Below are 8,797 nucleotides of genomic sequence, written 5' to 3' on the forward strand. Positions count from 1 at the left end.
CTTCATGATTTATGTCCTATGTGAGTGTCTCCATCGCAAATTCTCTGGTTAGGTTATTTGGTGACTTGAACATTCTGTAGCTGCAAAGCTCCGTGGGGTGGAGCCCAGGTGGATGCCCAGTGCCCGGCACACAGGAGGTCCTTGCTGCGCCCTGCAAGGGCCAAGGGGCGAAGGCATCATCGGCTGGGGCCTGGGTCTGAGGGGGCTCCGGAAGGCCGAGGAAGGCTGAGCGGGGTTTGGGGGATCCAGCAGGGCCAGGTCGGGGCGGGCGAGGGAGCCAGAGCTACTTCCCACCCCCTCAGCTGGGTCCTTGGCCTGTGTCATGTGGGCAGGAGTCAGAGGCAGGGCAGCCTCCACGGAGTGTCCCTTCCCCGCGGGGCATCGCACCCACAAGCCCCACTCCCCAGCAGGTGCTCGGACAGCCCAGGGGGTGCCCCCCCCCCGGCCTTGGGAGGGGACGTCCTGGGGGACCAGAGGCTTGGGCCACTCACCTGGAGCCCCTCTTCCATCCCGTGAGCGCCTGGTGACACCTAGTGGCCAGTGTGCCCGGTGCAGTGTCCTGATCCCCGACCGCCTTCCCAGGATCTGTCCCCCTCCTCCACCAGGACCCCCCCAAAGCAAGGACACCCCTGCCCGGGGCCTCCACCTACTCACATTCTCACGGTCCCCGTCTCCTGTGCCGGCTCCTCTCCGGGGCTCCCACCCACACGCTCACTCTCACACCCTCTCTCAGGGCTCATCCCTCCCACACAGCGTGACAAAGCCACGTGGGGCCCACAGGGGTGTCCCTGAGCACCTCTCGGCAGAGGATGCATTCGCGGTGCCCGCCAGGGCCAGCTAGGGGCCTCCAGCCCCCCCCGCCCAGGTGTCTACCCTGGAGGGGGGCCTGCAGGGCGGGGTGCGAGGACCCCTGGCCCCTGGCCTCTCTCCCGGCTGGGCCTCCTCTGGGGCAGAGGCACAGGACCAAGGGCGAGAGCCAGCGGGGCCCCCGGAGCCTGGCGCCCCGACCAGCAGCCTAGGGACCACCAGGTCACAGGCACAGTCCCCGTGCACGAGGGAGGTGACCCTCCAGGACAGTGGGGCGGGGGAAAACGTCCGGGAGCCAGGCCCGGCCCCGGAACGGGCATGTCCCCGTGGGCCAAGAACAACCTCAGCTGAGCCAGGGCCGGGCCGCCTGCGTCACCAAGAGGAGCCTGAGGAACTGGGAGAAAGGCACGGTAGGCGGGGTGCCCGGACCCAACCAACTGAGGCATGGGGCACACAGGGCGGCGCCAGGGACCCGGGCCCCCAGACCTCATGGGCCTTCTCCGGATGGGAGGACAGAGGTCACTCTCCCCATCTCCCAGCTGCGGGGCACTGGGTCCCGGCAAACACCCTCAGAGTCGGGATCACTTCTCGGGCTGCAGGGCATCAGGGTGTCCACCTCGGATGTCCTGCCAGGGTCCAGGTGTCCCTCAGCGCCGAGCACCCGGCCCTGCCGGCTTGGACACGGCCTTGTGTACAGGTGCACCCCTCCCTGACCACCCCCACACCCCACCCCGGCCTCCAGTCCCTGCACCTCACTGAGGTGCCCCAGCAGCCAGGGAGCCCGCAGGACACGATGGAGTCTCTGCCCAGGGCTGAGGAGTGTCCTGAGCCTGGGTGGTGTGTGGGTGACAAATGAGGTGAACGTCAGCCCGGGTGCCTCTGGTCACCGCCCGCGCCCAGTGCTCTATGCCCCGGGGATACCTGAATTGCTGGGAGTTCAGCCTCCATGGGCAGGGGCAGGGGAGGATGCCAGAGACCAGACTGGAAGCAGCCCCCAGCCCTAAGGGGTCCCGGGTAGGAATCGGGGTGCCCCTCTGCCTCCCCCTTGCTTTCCACCTGGATTGGGGCAGGTCCCCAGGTGGGCGCTTCCAGCTGCAGAAATTCCAATGTTCCCCTAAAGCCCCCTTGTCATCTCCGTAGGAGAAGGAGACCAGGTTCCAGATTCCAGGTCCCTCCCGAGCTGCTCCGCTCTGGCGCAGTAACCCCCTGCCCCCTAAGACCTGCCCATTGCAGGACCCCCCTTCCCACTGGGTGGGGGGCAGGGGGTCGTCAGTGAACGGAGCCACCCCAGCTTCTTGGAGACAGACTCTGATGATGAGGTGGGGGGCGGGGGATGGGGTGGGGGAAAGGCTGGAAGGGCTGACCCAGGCCGTGCAGGGGAGGGGGCGGCTCAGGGAGGGTTCCCTGGAGAAGGACCCCTCCTTCTGGAAGAGGAAGGTGGATTGCGGGGTAACCCAGAGCAAAAGACACTTGCGAAAAGATAGGATCCCACGCGGCTGGAGGGGGCGGCCCGACTTAGGGAGCAGCAGCGGGAGGCTGCGAGGCGGGATGAGGGGGCTGTGGGGGGATCAGCCCTTGAGGAGGCGGTGACAGGGCCCCGGGGACAAACCAGGACAGCAGGTCTTGGTCCCCCAGGAAGGGGCCTCTGGACACGGCGCCCCAGCCCTGGATTGGAGAAGCCGGCAGGCAAGAAGCCTGCAGCAGTGGCTTGCTGCCCCCACAGGCATTTCAGAACCGGGGAGGCTGGGGGGACACATTGCCATGGAAACGGGGTGTTATCGGCATTGCGGGTGGGGCCCGGGATGAGAGCAGCGAGATCTCCTGCGTCCCACACAGTGAATATTTATTTCCATACGACACTCAGGTAGGTCAGACGTGCCCAACTGGGGGTGATTTTGCCACTTTGGGGGACCCCCGGCAATGCCTGGAGACGTTTCTGAGGATCGCGACCTGGGGCAGGGGTGCCTGGCATCGCGGGCGGAGGCCCCGGGTTCTGCCAAGGCCCGCGCAGGGCGCAGCAGCACGTCCCGGATGCGGTGGCCAAGGAATGCTGGTGTGGGTGAAAGCCCTGTTAGGAGCAATCAGAGTCTGGAAGCTTCTTCCGTTTCCCAACACAGAGTTTCCTAGGGACGCAACAAACATGAACATCTCGTGCAGACGGAACCTTGCTTCATCTGGAAATTTACCGAGAGCTGTTGGCCGTTTGGAAGAGTCACGACCCTAGGATGACACGGTGGCCTCGGCGGGCACGCGTAGGTGTCCGTGTCCGCAGAGGCCACAGCCCGGCGGCTTTTATCTCTCCCTTGTTTTGGAGTTGGGACGTTGTATGGATTTTTATTTTTAATTATGAAGATAAGTTACACTAGCTATGGCTTCTATTTTCCAAGAAGACATTATAAGGGTTTTTATAGAAGGGCAATGAGTCTGATCGGGTTGACGGGATTTAGGTACTCGGGGCAGGTGGGGGGCAGGGAGACGAGGAGACGAGGAGCGCCCTGGCGTCTTGCCTGAGCAGCGTGGAGAGAGGGTGTCCCCTGGACGGGGGAAGGGAAGGGAGGCCCGGCCTTGAAGGAAGATCCACGCTTGGAAGTTCTCCGGCGGGGGGTACCCTCAGGCCTGCCCCATCTCGCCCAGACAATGCCCTGTTTCTCTGCCCTGGCCTGGCCCAGCCTCGCTAGGCTCCCCGGGAACCCCCCCAGGGGCAGGCTGGAGCCACCTGAGGCTCTGAGGACCCTCACTCCACACCCCTCTCTCCCTGTAAGAGGAGTCCCAGGAAAACATGCCATCTCCGTTTGGGAAAGGGTGCTGGGTGGGCCGGAGGCTCCCAGCCCCACTGGTGACTCGTGTCACGACAGTGACAGCAGGACACATTCAGACCCTCCTCGGGCAGAGATCTCAGCCCAGCACCCAGAGTGGCTGGTGCCTTGTGCCCGGAGAGGAGGTCCTAGCAGAGCGGCCAGGGGCCCAGGGTAGGGAGACCCTCCTGACATCGAGACTCCCCCTTCTGCAGACCCTTCTGGAAGCACCCAGGACCCTGCGGGCTCCAACCAGACAGGATCCCTTGGAGAAGAGGGATTCTATTTCTCCAGGGTGGCTCACCTCCGCCACCCAAGGCAGCCAGACACCCCCCACCGCCTTCCCCACAGGAGGGGGACCTAGGTGTGCAGGGTGGGCGTGGGGGGCAGCCACAGGGCCGTCCTGTCCAGGGCATCAAGCTCAGACCCTCTGTGTGGCTCCCCGGGGACAGACGTTCCGCACGCGGTCCCCAAGCCACCACAGGACTACGGACAGTCCACGCCCGTGGCACGACCCCCCGCAGCGTCCCGGGACCTGGTGGGTCCCGGATGCGACCCGTATCTGGTGATGCGCACTCTCGTCTTTGCATTCAGAGCGTCAGTTTGTTCCAACTACACGCTTAGGTGGCCTCAATGTTTCTGCAGCTGGTTTTGACATTTCTTGGTGTTTTGAGACGCCGGAGCCTCGGAGGGGCCTGCCTGGGCACCCGCTCCCCTCCGGTGGCACCCGCTCCACCGCCCGCGCCTTTCCCAGGCTCGCGGCCTCCCTGTGTGTTGGGCAGGTGGGGAGGCCGGGCCGTCGGGGCCTGGGAGCCCCTGCCCACCGGGCCGTGGTCGGCCTGTCGGGGCGGCTCCACTGAGCTGTGAGAAAGGCCGGGGCCCATCAGATAAGGCCCTGGGCCCTCCCCACGCCACCGCCACCGCAGGCAGCTCTCCTGCCTTCCAGCCCCCCCAGCCCTGCCCCCGGCAGGTGTGCTGCGCGGAATGAATTTCACTACGAGATCTCTCTGGTTTCGCTATGAGTATCGTGACCCAGGCCAGCACCCACAGTCCCGGGGGCCTCCCCTGCACCTCGGGCCAGGAGGCAAGCTTCCCCCCTCAGGCAGCAGCAGGGGGGAGCCTGGGCAGACTTGGGAAGGACTTCCCGGTCTCCCGGATGACTGCAGCGCTCCCAGGAAGAGCTGGGTCCCAGGCCCAGGAGGCCCGTCCTGCCCTGCCCAGCCCCCTAGGACAGGGTCCAGCGCGGGCGGGACTGTCCCGACATCAGAGAAAGGCAGGCCACCGCCTTCATCCCGGGGGCACGGAAGCTGCCCTCTGGTGGCACCTTTTGGAACCGCAGGTGTCCCTGAGCGAAGGGGGGGCAGCCAGGAGGTGCCGCCTGGGTCAACCAGGAGGGAGGGCTCAGCCCACTTCCACCCGCAGAGGCCCAAACCCCAACTTTTCATGTTTCCAGCTGGTCCCTGTCCCCACAGCGCCCCCTCACCACCCAAAGGAGCTGCCCAGGGTCACGCTTGTAGGGGCCTCGGGGGAGGACACAGATGGCATAACCAGAAGAAGAGATGATGCCTTCATCAACTTGGCTGCCCCTGATCACCAAGAAGAACAATCAGGAAGAGCAGAGTCCCAGACTCCCCCTCCATTTCCCTCTGCTGACCCATGGTGGGCCCAGGAACGCCAGGGTCTGGACCAGTGATACCCCCCACCCCGCCCCAGGAGAGCTGTGGGCCCTAAATGTTCATGTGCCACCTCCACCCCTCGACCTCACAGATGCTAAATGACTCATTTGATTTAGAAGCCAGTGTGGCAGGGCAGGGACCAGAATCTGTATGTCTCGGTCCCCAGGTCTGACACCCGGGAATCGTCATCGAGGCCCTACTCTCTGGGCTGGGAGTAAGGCCAGGCCTCCGCATCTGAGGAGCATCGGGCCCAGCGGGAAGAGAAGCAGCAAGCGGAGGTGGCCCGGCGGGCGCAGAAGGGGCATGTCATCCGGGATGGCTTCCTGAAGAAGGCGGCAGCAGGGCTGACTCGGACACCTGTGAGCATAAAGGCGCGAGGGAGGAGCAGGTGCAGGAGACGCACGGCAGGCCAAGCGGGACCAACACCCCAGCATGCGGGACTGGGGTCAGTGGCTTTCAAGGGTGTGACCACACGTTCTGGTTTGCTCGGACATCCGGGCCGACACCTGTTACTCCGGGGTATCCTCACAGAACCCCTTTCATGGTTCAAGTGCATCCCAGTTTGGACCATAAGTTAAATGGTTGCGGTGAAGGGTTGGCCCTCACCCCCGGGGCTGGGCCAGGACCCTTGAGGATGGGGGAGGGCGATTAGGTTTGCACTCTGGGGCAGTCCTGGCGTGGGTGGCAGAGAAGCTGTCGTCAGCCCTGGGGTGGGGGGGGCGGCGGGGAGTGTCAGGTGCCTGGGGTGCGTGGTGCACAGAGGGGCGCAGGCCAAGCTGAGGGCAGTCTGAGCCCTGGGAGCGGAGACAGGAGGGAGTGGCTTAGGACCCTATGCGGCAACAAACACACTCTTCACTCGCTCTTTCTGGAAGCACCAAATGTGCAGGTCGGCCCCTTAATCCTGGGGGGGGGGGGTCCCCGTCATAGACCCTCCCCACCACCATGGCCACAATGTCACCAGTGCCAAACATGAAGTGGGGTTTTTTGTTGTTTTTAAGTTCAGTCTCAAAGAACATTTTAAAGTTTGATAACTAACTGAACAAAGGTGAATTGTGGGAGCCGAAAAGGTGTGATACGAGGGCCCCGAGACCGGGAGATGCTGGCCTAAGAGTTGTGAGTGTGGGCATGTGTGTGGGCGTGTGTGTACACAGGCGTGTGTGTAGGGGGCAGGCACCCCCTCCACCCTGGGAAACCGGAAAAAGAGATGATGCTTTCACCAAGCCGGCTGCCCTGATCCGTAAGAAGAGCAACCAGGCGGGCCCACCTCCCCATGACTGTGCTTCCCCCACTCTCCGCCCCCTGGTGACCTCTGGAGAGGGAACAGGAATGGGGGGTCCAGAAATCCCAGGTTGGAAAATGAGGTGGGAGGGAGGGGGCGACCAGGCTCACCCCCATCGCAGGTATGTGCTCACGCCCAGCAGCGGTCTCGGGTGCTGTCCCAGCTCCAACCTGCCCCTCCCTGGGTTGATCGTGGCCTTTGGGACCGGCCAGGGGTGTGCATGAGGGCTGGGCCGCAGCAGTTTCATCGATAACTTGTAAACATTTAGCCATGTGAAGGGGCGCCTGGGTGGCTCAGACTGAGCATTCGACTCTTGGTTTCGGCCCAGGGTGTGATCTCATGGGTCCCGGGATCCAGCCCCACTGTGGCCTTCATGTTCAGTGTGGAGTCCACTAGGGATTCTCTTCCTCTGCCCCTCCTGCTCATTCTCTCTCTCTCTCTCTCTCTTTTTTAAAATAAGTCTTGGATCAGGACCAGGGTGGCAATCAAGGAGAAGCCGAGGCTGCCTGAGAGGATCCTGGGCTGGAAGGAGTAAGGAGAGAGGGGCTGAGGCCAGGGCAGGTGTGGGAGCACTGAGTGGCTTCGGTGCCCACGAGGAGCTGGCGGAGAAAGAGCAGGCTCAGAGACACTCCCCACCCCAACCACCGCCAAGCAGATCTGGGCCCACCCAGGGACCTAGGGCCCAGGACCACCATGCTTAGGACACATTTAATGTTTTCTTGTGAAAATGCCTGGAACCTCCATACCAAAAACAAAACAAAACAAAAAAAACATTGCACAAATCCTAAGTGGTCTGCTCAACGGGTTTTCATTAACTGAGCACACTTTTATAACCAGGGTCCAGAAAAAGACACAGAAGGCGGCCAGCACCCCCAGCAGCCCCCTCATGCCCCTCCTCAGTCCTTACCTCCAAAAGTAACCTCTATCTTAGCTTCCAGCATCATACATGGATTTTTGCCTGTTTTAGAACTTCGTGGACACGGAATCACCCCAAAATCTAATATCACGTTCAGCTTCTTTAGCTCAGCATTATGAGATTTATGTACGTGGTGCCCTGGCAGTAATTTGTTTATCTGTTCATCTGCTCAGGGCCCATTTCCTGTGTTCGTTTCCCCCAGAATTTGAATGTACTCTGGTGTATTTATCCGTTCTATGGTTGGGGTTCTACGGGTTGCCAGCCTGGGGCTACTATGAAGAGCACGGCTCTAAGTGATACTGTGGATGCCTTTTAGTGCATTTATACATTATTTCTCTTGGGTTTATACCTGGGAGTGCATCTTAGCCTGGGTCCTCCAGAAACAGAGCGTGATGCCCAAGCTTAGGAGATACTCCTTAATTAGGGGGTGCGATCGCAGGCAGTGGAGAGGGAGGGGAAAGGAAGCGAGGAAGACAAGGGAGCGAATATATACAGAGATGAGGTTCTGAGCCGGCCACCACTTGCCACCAAAAGCACCTCTGACTGCTGGGCCTGTGGGACCCTCTCACAAGCGACTTTATAATGACTGTGATTTGGGACCGTCCCCCGGGGACGAGGACTGGGAAGAGTTTATCCACCGGCTCCCATCTGTCATCACCAAAGAATAAGCCCAAGTGCGTTCACTCCCCTGCACTTTGGTTCCAGGTTTGTGCGCACCAGGTTGGTCCTTCACTATCTCCCACGCCAAGGGTAGCAGAGCAGCCCCAGGGCGTAATGGGAGGAGCCTGGAGGTTGGACTTGAAATGCGGAAAAAAAAGGGGGGGGCAGCCTAGGTGGCTCAGCAGTTTAGTGCCACCTTCAGCCCAGGGCGTGATCCTGGAGACCCTGGATCGAGTCCCTCGTCCGGCTCCCTGCATGGGGCCTGCTTCTCCCTCTGCCTGTGTCTCTGCTTCTCTCTCTCTCTGTCTCTCATGAATAAACAAATTTAAAAATCTTAAAAAAAAAAAAAAAAAAGGAACAAGGTGAGGCTAGGGGATCTGAGGTGGTACCCAACAGGCAACTGATACAGAATGGAGGTGCTAGGCCATGGGCGCTGGGAGACGTGGCCGGTGGGCGTCGGGCGGCGTCCACCGTCGCGCACTGTGCAGGAGTCCCATGCTGCTCCACGCCCTCGCCAGCACTGGGGCTCAATTCTCAACGTTCTGGGGAACGTGCAGAAGCCTCTCATTCTGGTTTTAAGTGGCAGTTCCCTGATGACTAATAAGGTTGCACACCTGTTGAGGAGTTTACCAGCCTGTTTCGTGAAGCACCTATTTTAAGTTCT

At 61.6% G+C, this 8,797-nt stretch overlaps 1 long non-coding RNA gene across 2 annotated transcripts; it reads left to right on the plus strand.

Moving 5' to 3' along the window:
• The first annotated feature begins 830 nt into the window (after window positions 1-830).
• Window positions 831-7,339, plus strand: LOC140607794 (uncharacterized). 2 transcript variants are annotated; one of them, XR_012009697.1, is made up of 4 exons: window positions 831-1,217; window positions 2,925-3,059; window positions 5,445-5,723; window positions 7,018-7,339. It is a non-coding gene; the product is annotated as an uncharacterized lncRNA (long non-coding RNA). The 2 variants fall into 2 exon arrangements; XR_012009696.1 differs by lacking the exon at window positions 7,018-7,339 and having other exon boundaries at window positions 5,445-6,313.
• Window positions 7,340-8,797: the final 1,458 nt, after the last annotated feature.

Source organism: Canis lupus, chromosome 1, assembly GCF_048164855.1.
Source record: "Canis lupus baileyi chromosome 1, mCanLup2.hap1, whole genome shotgun sequence".
In the NCBI taxonomy this organism is placed as follows: domain Eukaryota; kingdom Metazoa; phylum Chordata; class Mammalia; order Carnivora; family Canidae; genus Canis; species Canis lupus.